The 10,000-nt window shown below is 52.8% G+C and overlaps 5 pseudogenes; all 5 read right to left on the bottom strand.

The window, feature by feature from the left end:
• Positions 1–930: 930 nt before the first annotated feature.
• Positions 931–1,047, bottom strand: LOC137313190 (U2 spliceosomal RNA; annotated as a pseudogene).
• A 965-nt stretch (positions 1,048–2,012) lies between these two features.
• On the bottom strand, positions 2,013–2,129 carry LOC137313169 (U2 spliceosomal RNA; annotated as a pseudogene).
• Positions 2,130–3,411: 1,282 nt separating this feature from the next.
• On the bottom strand, positions 3,412–3,528 carry LOC137313145 (U2 spliceosomal RNA; annotated as a pseudogene).
• Positions 3,529–8,013: 4,485 nt separating this feature from the next.
• LOC137313191 (U2 spliceosomal RNA) lies at positions 8,014–8,130 on the bottom strand (annotated as a pseudogene).
• A 965-nt stretch (positions 8,131–9,095) lies between these two features.
• Positions 9,096–9,212, bottom strand: LOC137313170 (U2 spliceosomal RNA; annotated as a pseudogene).
• Between the last annotated feature and the right edge of the window lie 788 nt (positions 9,213–10,000).

The raw sequence follows: 10,000 nt of genomic DNA on the forward strand, positions 1-10,000 counted from the left end.
CGGAGGTACAGCGAAAGTCTGCGAACCGCTTTCCGCCTCCTCTCACCGCACGGCTCTCCATTTCACCCACTGGCGGATTTTCACCCTCCGACTGCTCGCTACCGTCCGCTGCGCCTGGTCCGGGCCCTGTCCGTTGTCATGTTAATGGCAGAGCGGGGCAGGACTGCTTTCACCAGGAACCCGGTTTTCTGGGTCAGAGGTTCCAGGGGAACTGTTTTGTGCGGACTTCCCTGTGTCCGTCCCTCCATGCCTTCCCCCCAGGACTTCCTTCTGAACACCTTTGTCGTTTGAGCGAGGGCCAAAAGCCTGCCTGTGAAAGGGAAGGATCAGCCGGTCGGACCCCTGCTGGTCGCTGCTGCCAGTGCAGCAGGCGTGCGTGTGTCCTCGGCCTCGTGTCCAGGTCCCTCAGGGACTTGAGGCAACTCTCCCCGGTGGTCTCGTGGTCAGGACCGGGCTTCGACTCCCGGTTGGGGGGGGATGACTTTCTGCTGCAGATTAATTGGCACCTCTGAAAGAAAGTCTCCCCTCCTGAGCGTAAAGCTCCACCCTCACCACCACCACCACCGCCTTTTCCTCCCCTTGACAGACAGACAGACAGACAGTCAGTCCAGTTCGGGAGCGCAGCTTTCATTTGGAAGCAGACCCTGCTTGTTTCAAGTCAACGACGCCAAGTTATTTTGCACTTTGAATTATATCGCTACGTGCGAGCGGCACTCAGCCTTGGAGAAGAAAAAAATACCACTGAGCTGAGAAAGTTCTTTTTAAAAAGGTTTCCTTCCACAGCAGCTCTGAGTGAGAGAGAGAGAGGGAGAGAGAGAGAGAGAGAGATATCAGCTTTATTCTCAGTAATAATACACACACACACACACACACACACACACACAGAGACACTGGGAAAGAGCTGATTTTCCTTTTGAATATCTCCCCACGGGGAGCTGCACCGTTCCCAGAGACACTGCAATACTGGGTCGATGCGTGGAGTGGACGGAGCAAGCCCCTATTCCATCTCCCTGTTCTAAAAATCAATTAAAAATAATAATAAATAATATGTGTGTGTGTGTGTGTGTGTGTGTGTGTGTGTGTGTCGGTGTCAGTATCAGTCAGTGAGTCAGTGTCTCTCTCTCTCTCTCTCTCTCTCTCTCTCACTCAGAGCTGCTGTGGAAGGAAACTTTTTTAAAAAGAACTTGCTTATTGAAAGAAAGATGTGTCTCAAGCTGCCGGGCCCTGTCCATTGTCATGTCAATGGCAGGACTGCTTTCACCAGGAACCCGTTTTTCTGGGTCAGAGGTTCCAGGGGACCTGTTTTGTGCGGACTTCCCTGTGTCCGTCCCTCCATGCCTTCCCCCCAGGACTTCCTTCTGAACACCTTTGTCGTTTCAGCGAGGGCCAAAAGCCTGCCTGTGAAAGGGAAGGATCAGCCGGTCAGCCCCCTGTTGGTCGCTGCTGCCAGTGCAGCAGGCGTGCGTGTGTATTCGGCCTCGTGTCCAGGTCCCTCAGGGACTTGAGGCAACTCTCCCCGGTGGTCTCGTGGTCAGGACCGGGCTTCGAATCCCGGTCGGGGGGGATGACTTTCTGCTGCAGATTAATTGGCACCTCTGAAAGAAAGTCTCCCCTCCTGAGCGTAAAGCTCCACCCTCACCACCACCGCCGCCTTTTCCACCCCTTGACAAACAGACAGACAGACAGACAGACAGTCAGTCCAGTTCGGGAGCGCAGCTTTCATTTGGAAGCAGACCCTGCTTGTTTCAAGTCAACGACGCCAAGTTATTTTGCACTTTGAATTATATCGCTACGTGCGAGCGGCACTCAGCCTTGGAGAAGAAAAAAATACCACTGAGCTGAGAAAGGTCTTTTTAAAACGGTTTCCTTCCACAGCAGCTCTGAGTGAGAGAGAGAGAGAGAGAGAGAGAGATATCAGCTTTATTCTCAGTAATAATACACACACACACACACACACACACACACAGAGACACTGGGAAAGAGCTGTTTTTCCTTTTGAATATCTCCCCACAGGGAGCTGCACCGTTCCCAGAAACACTGCAATACTGGGTCGATGCGTGGAGTGGACAGAGCAAGCCCCTAGTCCATCTCCCTGTTCCAAAAATCAATTTAAAATAATAATAAATAATATGTGTGTGTGTGTGTGTGTGTGTGTCGGTGTCAGTATCAGTCAGTCAGTCAGTGTCTCTCTCTCTCTCTCCCTCACACTCAGAGCTGCTGTGGAAGGAAACTTTTTTAAAAAGAACTTGCATATTGAAAGAAAGATGTGTCTCAAGCTGCCGGGCCCTGTCCATTGTCATGTCAATGGCAGGACTGCTTTCACCAGGAACCCGGTTTTGTGGGTCAGAGGTTCCAAAGGACCTGTTTTGTGCGGACTTCCCTGTGTCCGTCCCTCCCTGCCTGCCTTCCCCCCAGGACTTCCTTCTGAACAGCTTTGTCGTTTAAAATAATAATAAATAATATGTGTGTGTGTGTGTGTGTGTGTGTGTGTGTCGGTGTCAGTATCAGTCAGTGAGTCAGTGTCTCTCTCTCTCTCTCTCTCACTCAGAGCTGCTGTGGAAGGAAACTTTTTTAAAAAGAACTTGCTTATTGAAAGAAAGATGTGTCTCAAGCTGCCGGGCCCTGTCCATTGTCATGTCAATGGCAGGACTGCTTTCACCAGGAACCCGGTTTTCTGGGTCAGAGGTTCCAGGGGACCTGTTTTGTGCGGACTTCCCTGTGTCCGTCCCTCCCTGCCTGCCTTCCCCCCAGGACTTCCTTCTGAACACCTTTGTCGTTTCAGCGAGGGCCAAAAGCCTGCCTGTGAAAGGGAAGGATCAGCCGGTCAGCCCCCTGTTGGTCGCTGCTGCCAGTGCAGCAGGCGTGCGTGTGTATTCGGCCTCGTGTCCAGGTCCCTCAGGGACTTGAGGCAACTCTCCCCGGTGGTCTCGTGGTCAGGACCGGGCTTCGAATCCCGGTCGGGGGGGATGGCTTTCTGCTGCAGATTAATTGGCACCTCTGAAAGAAAGTCTCCCCTCCTGAGCGTAAAGCTCCACCCTTAACCACCACCGCCGCCTTTTCCACCCCTTGACAAACAGACAGACAGACAGACAGACAGTCAGTCCAGTTCGGGAGCGCAGCTTTCATTTGGAAGCAGACCCTGCTTGTTTAAAGTCAACGACGCCAAGTTATTTTGCACTTTGAATTATATCGCTACGTGCGAGCGGCACTCAGCCTTGGAGAAGAAAAAAATACCACTGAGCTGAGAAAGGTCTTTTTAAAACGGTTTCCTTCCACAGCAGCTCTGAGTGAGAGAGAGAGAGAGAGAGAGAGAGATATCAGCTTTATTCTCAGTAATAATACACACACACACACACACACACACAGAGACACTGGGAAAGAGCTGTTTTTCCTTTTGAATATCTCCCCACGGGGAGCTGCACCGTTCCCAGAAACACTGCAATACTGGGTCGATGCGTGGAGTGGACGGAGCAAGCCCCTAGTCCATCTCCCTGTTCTAAAAATCAATTAAAAATAATAATAAATAATATGTGTGTGTGTGTGTGTGTGTGTCGGTGTCAGTATCAGTCAGTGAGCCAGTGTCTCTCTCTCTCTCTCTCTCTCTCTCACTCAGAGCTGCTGTGGAAGGAAACTTTTTTAAAAAGAACTTGCTTATTGAAAGAAAGATGTGTCTCAAGCTGCCGGGCCCTGTCCATTGTCATGTCAATGGCAGGACTGCTTTCACCAGGAACCCGGTTTTCTGGGTCAGAGGTTCCAGGGGACCTGTTTTGTGCGGACTTCCCTGTGTCCGTCCCTCCCTGCCTGCCTTCCCCCCAGGACTTCCTTCTGAACACCTTTGTCGTTTAAAATAATAATAAATAATATGTGTGTGTGTGTGTCGGTGTCAGTATCAGTCAGTCAGTCAGTCAGTGTCTCTCTCTCTCTCTCTCTCTCTCACACTCAGAGCTGCTGTGGAAGGAAACTTTTTTAAAAAGAACTTGCTTATTGAAAGAAAGATGTGTCTCAAGCTGCCGGGCCCTGTCCATTGTCATGTCAGTGGCAGGACTGCTTTCACCAGGAACCCTTCCCTGCCATTGCAGTGTTGATTTGGTCCTTATGCAAATTTAGGGGCGGAGCCAGCACACAAACGACCAATCACAGCAAAGTCCGCACTTTGCGAGCGCACGAGGTCGCGGCCAGCGTTCCAGTCCGCTCAGATCCAAATAAGCCCGAAAAGGAACACGCTCGATCTTAGCCAAAAGGCCGAGAAGCGATACCGCGCTCGATGCGAATTGATCTCGGGTCCTGTTTGCCCTCCCTCTTTGTTCTCTGGCTGCCGGTGTTGAAAGCAGTCTCGAAGCACTGCCGTTCTCTCCCACTCTGGCCACATTTTTTGCCACCGTTTCTAATTGCAACAGTGGATGAGTTTAAAGAAGTTGCCGTTTTTTCCTTTCTTGCCAGGATTGCTTGACAGATTGGTAAATTTGCCAGTAGGCCACCGATCAGATGGGAGAGGGTTGTGTCTCAACGGACCTCCGTCAGTCAGTCTCAGTCACTAACGAACTGCCGTGGAAGGAAACCTCTTTGAGTAAAACTAGTGACGTGACGTGTCTCACAATGAGCGAGCGAGTGAGATTGCAACGGCCAATTGAGAAAGAGGTGAGGTGCTGACAATCAGCAGCTCGTGTTGAAACATTCATTCCACGGCAGGCAAGACCAATCAAAAAAAATACTGCAGATGCTGGCTCGGCTCGGCTGGGCTGGCTGGCTGGCTGGCTGGCTGGCTGGAAATGGGAAATAAAAACACAAGGCGTGTTAAAGGCTGGTTAAACTGTCGAAAGAAACAAGGCGTTAATGTTTCAGAAGCGCCTATTGAAAGACGTCTCTCAAGCTGCTCCCTGACTGGGCCCTGTCCGTTGTCATGTTAATCGCTGGTTAAACTGTCGGAAGAAACAAGGCGTTAATGTTTCAGAAGTGCCTATTGAAAGGTGTCTCTCAAGCTGCTCCCTGACTGGGCCCTGTCCGTTGTCATGTTAATCCCAGGGCGGGGGCGGGACTGCTTTGACCGGGAGACCTGTTTTCTGGGACGCAGGTGTGACATTCCAGGGAGGCACCTACTTTGTGCTGATTCGAAACGACCACGACAACGGCAACTTGCAGTTCTATATTACAACAACAACAACGCGCGTGTGGTAGTTGGGAGGGGCTGCGTTCGCGCTCTCCCCCCTGCATTGAAACTCAAAGTTCGATTTTCAATCCCATAGTCCACCAATCGGATGGGAGACGGTGTGTGTGTGTGTGTGTGTGTGTGTGTGTCAGTGTCAGTGTCAGTGTCAGTGTCAGTGTCAGTGTCAGTCAGTGTCTCTCTCTCTCTCTCTCTCTCTCTCACTCTTACTCAGAGCTGCTGTGGAAGGAAACCTTTTTAAAAAGAACTTGCATATTGAAAAAAAGATGTGTCTCAAGCTGCCGGGGCCCTGTCCATTGTCACGTTAATGGCAGGACGGGGCAGGACTGCTTTGACCAGGAGACCTGTTTTCTGGGACGCAGGTGTGAGATTCCAGGGGACCTGCTTTGTGCTGATTTCCCTGCCTCCCTCCCTCCCCCCCAGGACTTCCTTCTGAACACCTTTGTCGTTTGAGCGAGGGCCAAAAGCCTGCCTGTGAAAGGGAAGGATCAGCCGGTCAGCCCCCTGCTGGTCGCTGCTGCCAGTGCAGCAGGCGTGCGTGTGTCCTCGGCCTCGTGTCCAGGTCCCTCAGGGACTTGAGGCAGCTCTCCCCGGTGGTCTCGTGGTCAGGACCGGGCTTCGAATCCCAGTCGGGGGGGGATGACTTTCTGCTGCAGATTAATTGGCATGAAGGAAAGTCTCCCCTCCTGAGCGTAAAGCTCCACCCTCACCACCACCACCACCGCCTTTTCCTCCCCTTGACAAACGGACAGACAGACAGTCAGACAGTCAGTCCAGTTCGGGAGCGCAGCTTTCATTAAGCAATGGCGTTTGTGACAACTCATCGTCTGACAGGTTGATGATTTCCCCACACGCCTCCTGCCGAATAAAAGGCTCACCCTCCCGGACACTACCCCCAGAATCACCCACCCCCCCCCCCCCCGGGGTGAATATTAAGCCCGAGAACACCGACTGTAACCAACCGCAGTGAAAAGTTGAAGTGGCAACTCATTAACCAGATTTATTTTGGGCAACTCATTAACCAGATTTTTTGTTCATTTGGTTTATGAGTTGCCAAGTGTAAATCTGGTTAATGAGTTGCCACTTCAACTTTTCACTGCGGTTGGTTACAGTCGGTGTTCTCGGGCTTAATATTCGCCCCGGGGGGGGGGGGGTGTATAGCGGGCGATGGCCGGTGTGGAGTGCGTTTTTTGGGGGTTGATTTTCACTTTGCCTCGCTGGTGGAATTTGTGGGAGGCAGGCAAGGGGATTGGTGTGGGCTGGTGGGCGGCAAGGGAGATGCTTGCTTCGGGGTGTTATCCTCACTTTGGTCCGCTGGTGAGAGTAGGCAGCGGCAGGCCGGCAGGCAGGCAGGCAGGCAAGTGTGATGTAGTGTGGGGTGCAGTGCGGTGCAGTGCAGTGCGGTGCTGCCCTGTCGTTTATGAAAGGTTGTAATGACACTGCTTTGCAGCTGACCATGTCCACTGATTTGTGACGCCCGTATGGAGGCTGATATCTCAGGAGGGCCGAGGCCGATTTCCTCCGGGGACGGCTCGTCGCGTGCGGCAGGACGAGGCGCAGCGGACGGTACCGGGCGCTCGGAGGTGCGGCGCTGCCCGCCGGAGGTACAGCGAAAGGCTGCAAACCGCTTTCCGCCTGCTAACTCGGCGGCCGTCAGACCGACCGACTCCGCTTTACCACCGGAGCTAGAGTCGGGCAAGGGGCACCGAAGGGTACCGGAAGGATCGCGTTCGCACGCCGGGAAGTCGACTAGCGGGCCGCTGAAAGCGAGCCGGGGGCCCCCGGTTTTTCTGTCCCACCTGGAGACTGATATCTCGGGAAGGCCGAGGCCGATTTCCTCCGGGTACGGCTGGTCGCGTGCGGCCGGACCAGGCGCAGCGGACGGTAGCGAGCGGTCGGAGGTGCGGCGCTGCCCGCCGGAGGTACAGCGAAAGTCTGCGAACCGCTTTCCGCCTCCTCTCACCGCACGGCTCTCCATTTCACCCACTGGCGGATTTTCACCCTCCGACTGCTCGCTACCGTCCGCTGCGCCTGGTCCGGGCCCTGTCCGTTGTCATGTTAATGGCAGAGCGGGGCAGGACTGCTTTCACCAGGAACCCGGTTTTCTGGGTCAGAGGTTCCAGGGGAACTGTTTTGTGCGGACTTCCCTGTGTCCGTCCCTCCATGCCTTCCCCCCAGGACTTCCTTCTGAACACCTTTGTCGTTTGAGCGAGGGCCAAAAGCCTGCCTGTGAAAGGGAAGGATCAGCCGGTCGGACCCCTGCTGGTCGCTGCTGCCAGTGCAGCAGGCGTGCGTGTGTCCTCGGCCTCGTGTCCAGGTCCCTCAGGGACTTGAGGCAGCTCTCCCCGGTGGTCTCGTGGTCAGGACCGGGCTTCGACTCCCGGTTGGGGGGGGATGACTTTCTGCTGCAGATTAATTGGCACCTCTGAAAGAAAGTCTCCCCTCCTGAGCGTAAAGCTCCACCCTCACCACCACCACCACCGCCTTTTCCTCCCCTTGACAGACAGACAGACAGACAGTCAGTCCAGTTCGGGAGCGCAGCTTTCATTTGGAAGCAGACCCTGCTTGTTTCAAGTCAACGACGCCAAGTTATTTTGCACTTTGAATTATATCGCTACGTGCGAGCGGCACTCAGCCTTGGAGAAGAAAAAAATACCACTGAGCTGAGAAAGTTCTTTTTAAAAAGGTTTCCTTCCACAGCAGCTCTGAGTGAGAGAGAGAGAGGGAGAGAGAGAGAGAGAGAGATATCAGCTTTATTCTCAGTAATAATACACACACACACACACACACACACACACACACAGAGACACTGGGAAAGAGCTGATTTTCCTTTTGAATATCTCCCCACGGGGAGCTGCACCGTTCCCAGAGACACTGCAATACTGGGTCGATGCGTGGAGTGGACGGAGCAAGCCCCTATTCCATCTCCCTGTTCTAAAAATCAATTAAAAATAATAATAAATAATATGTGTGTGTGTGTGTGTGTGTGTGTGTGTGTGTGTGTCGGTGTCAGTATCAGTCAGTGAGTCAGTGTCTCTCTCTCTCTCTCTCTCTCTCTCTCTCACTCAGAGCTGCTGTGGAAGGAAACTTTTTTAAAAAGAACTTGCTTATTGAAAGAAAGATGTGTCTCAAGCTGCCGGGCCCTGTCCATTGTCATGTCAATGGCAGGACTGCTTTCACCAGGAACCCGTTTTTCTGGGTCAGAGGTTCCAGGGGACCTGTTTTGTGCGGACTTCCCTGTGTCCGTCCCTCCATGCCTTCCCCCCAGGACTTCCTTCTGAACACCTTTGTCGTTTCAGCGAGGGCCAAAAGCCTGCCTGTGAAAGGGAAGGATCAGCCGGTCAGCCCCCTGTTGGTCGCTGCTGCCAGTGCAGCAGGCGTGCGTGTGTATTCGGCCTCGTGTCCAGGTCCCTCAGGGACTTGAGGCAACTCTCCCCGGTGGTCTCGTGGTCAGGACCGGGCTTCGAATCCCGGTCGGGGGGGATGACTTTCTGCTGCAGATTAATTGGCACCTCTGAAAGAAAGTCTCCCCTCCTGAGCGTAAAGCTCCACCCTCACCACCACCGCCGCCTTTTCCACCCCTTGACAAACAGACAGACAGACAGACAGACAGTCAGTCCAGTTCGGGAGCGCAGCTTTCATTTGGAAGCAGACCCTGCTTGTTTCAAGTCAACGACGCCAAGTTATTTTGCACTTTGAATTATATCGCTACGTGCGAGCGGCACTCAGCCTTGGAGAAGAAAAAAATACCACTGAGCTGAGAAAGGTCTTTTTAAAACGGTTTCCTTCCACAGCAGCTCTGAGTGAGAGAGAGAGAGAGAGAGAGAGAGATATCAGCTTTATTCTCAGTAATAATACACACACACACACACACACACACACACAGAGACACTGGGAAAGAGCTGTTTTTCCTTTTGAATATCTCCCCACAGGGAGCTGCACCGTTCCCAGAAACACTGCAATACTGGGTCGATGCGTGGAGTGGACAGAGCAAGCCCCTAGTCCATCTCCCTGTTCCAAAAATCAATTTAAAATAATAATAAATAATATGTGTGTGTGTGTGTGTGTGTGTGTCGGTGTCAGTATCAGTCAGTCAGTCAGTGTCTCTCTCTCTCTCTCCCTCACACTCAGAGCTGCTGTGGAAGGAAACTTTTTTAAAAAGAACTTGCATATTGAAAGAAAGATGTGTCTCAAGCTGCCGGGCCCTGTCCATTGTCATGTCAATGGCAGGACTGCTTTCACCAGGAACCCGGTTTTGTGGGTCAGAGGTTCCAAAGGACCTGTTTTGTGCGGACTTCCCTGTGTCCGTCCCTCCCTGCCTGCCTTCCCCCCAGGACTTCCTTCTGAACAGCTTTGTCGTTTAAAATAATAATAAATAATATGTGTGTGTGTGTGTGTGTGTGTGTGTGTGTCGGTGTCAGTATCAGTCAGTGAGTCAGTGTCTCTCTCTCTCTCTCTCTCACTCAGAGCTGCTGTGGAAGGAAACTTTTTTAAAAAGAACTTGCTTATTGAAAGAAAGATGTGTCTCAAGCTGCCGGGCCCTGTCCATTGTCATGTCAATGGCAGGACTGCTTTCACCAGGAACCCGGTTTTCTGGGTCAGAGGTTCCAGGGGACCTGTTTTGTGCGGACTTCCCTGTGTCCGTCCCTCCCTGCCTGCCTTCCCCCCAGGACTTCCTTCTGAACACCTTTGTCGTTTCAGCGAGGGCCAAAAGCCTGCCTGTGAAAGGGAAGGATCAGCCGGTCAGCCCCCTGTTGGTCGCTGCTGCCAGTGCAGCAGGCGTGCGTGTGTATTCGGCCTCGTGTCCAGGTCCCTCAGGGACTTGAGGCAACTCTC

Source organism: Heptranchias perlo, unplaced genomic scaffold, assembly GCF_035084215.1.
Source record: "Heptranchias perlo isolate sHepPer1 unplaced genomic scaffold, sHepPer1.hap1 HAP1_SCAFFOLD_442, whole genome shotgun sequence".
Classification (NCBI taxonomy): Eukaryota; Metazoa; Chordata; class Chondrichthyes; order Hexanchiformes; family Hexanchidae; genus Heptranchias; species Heptranchias perlo.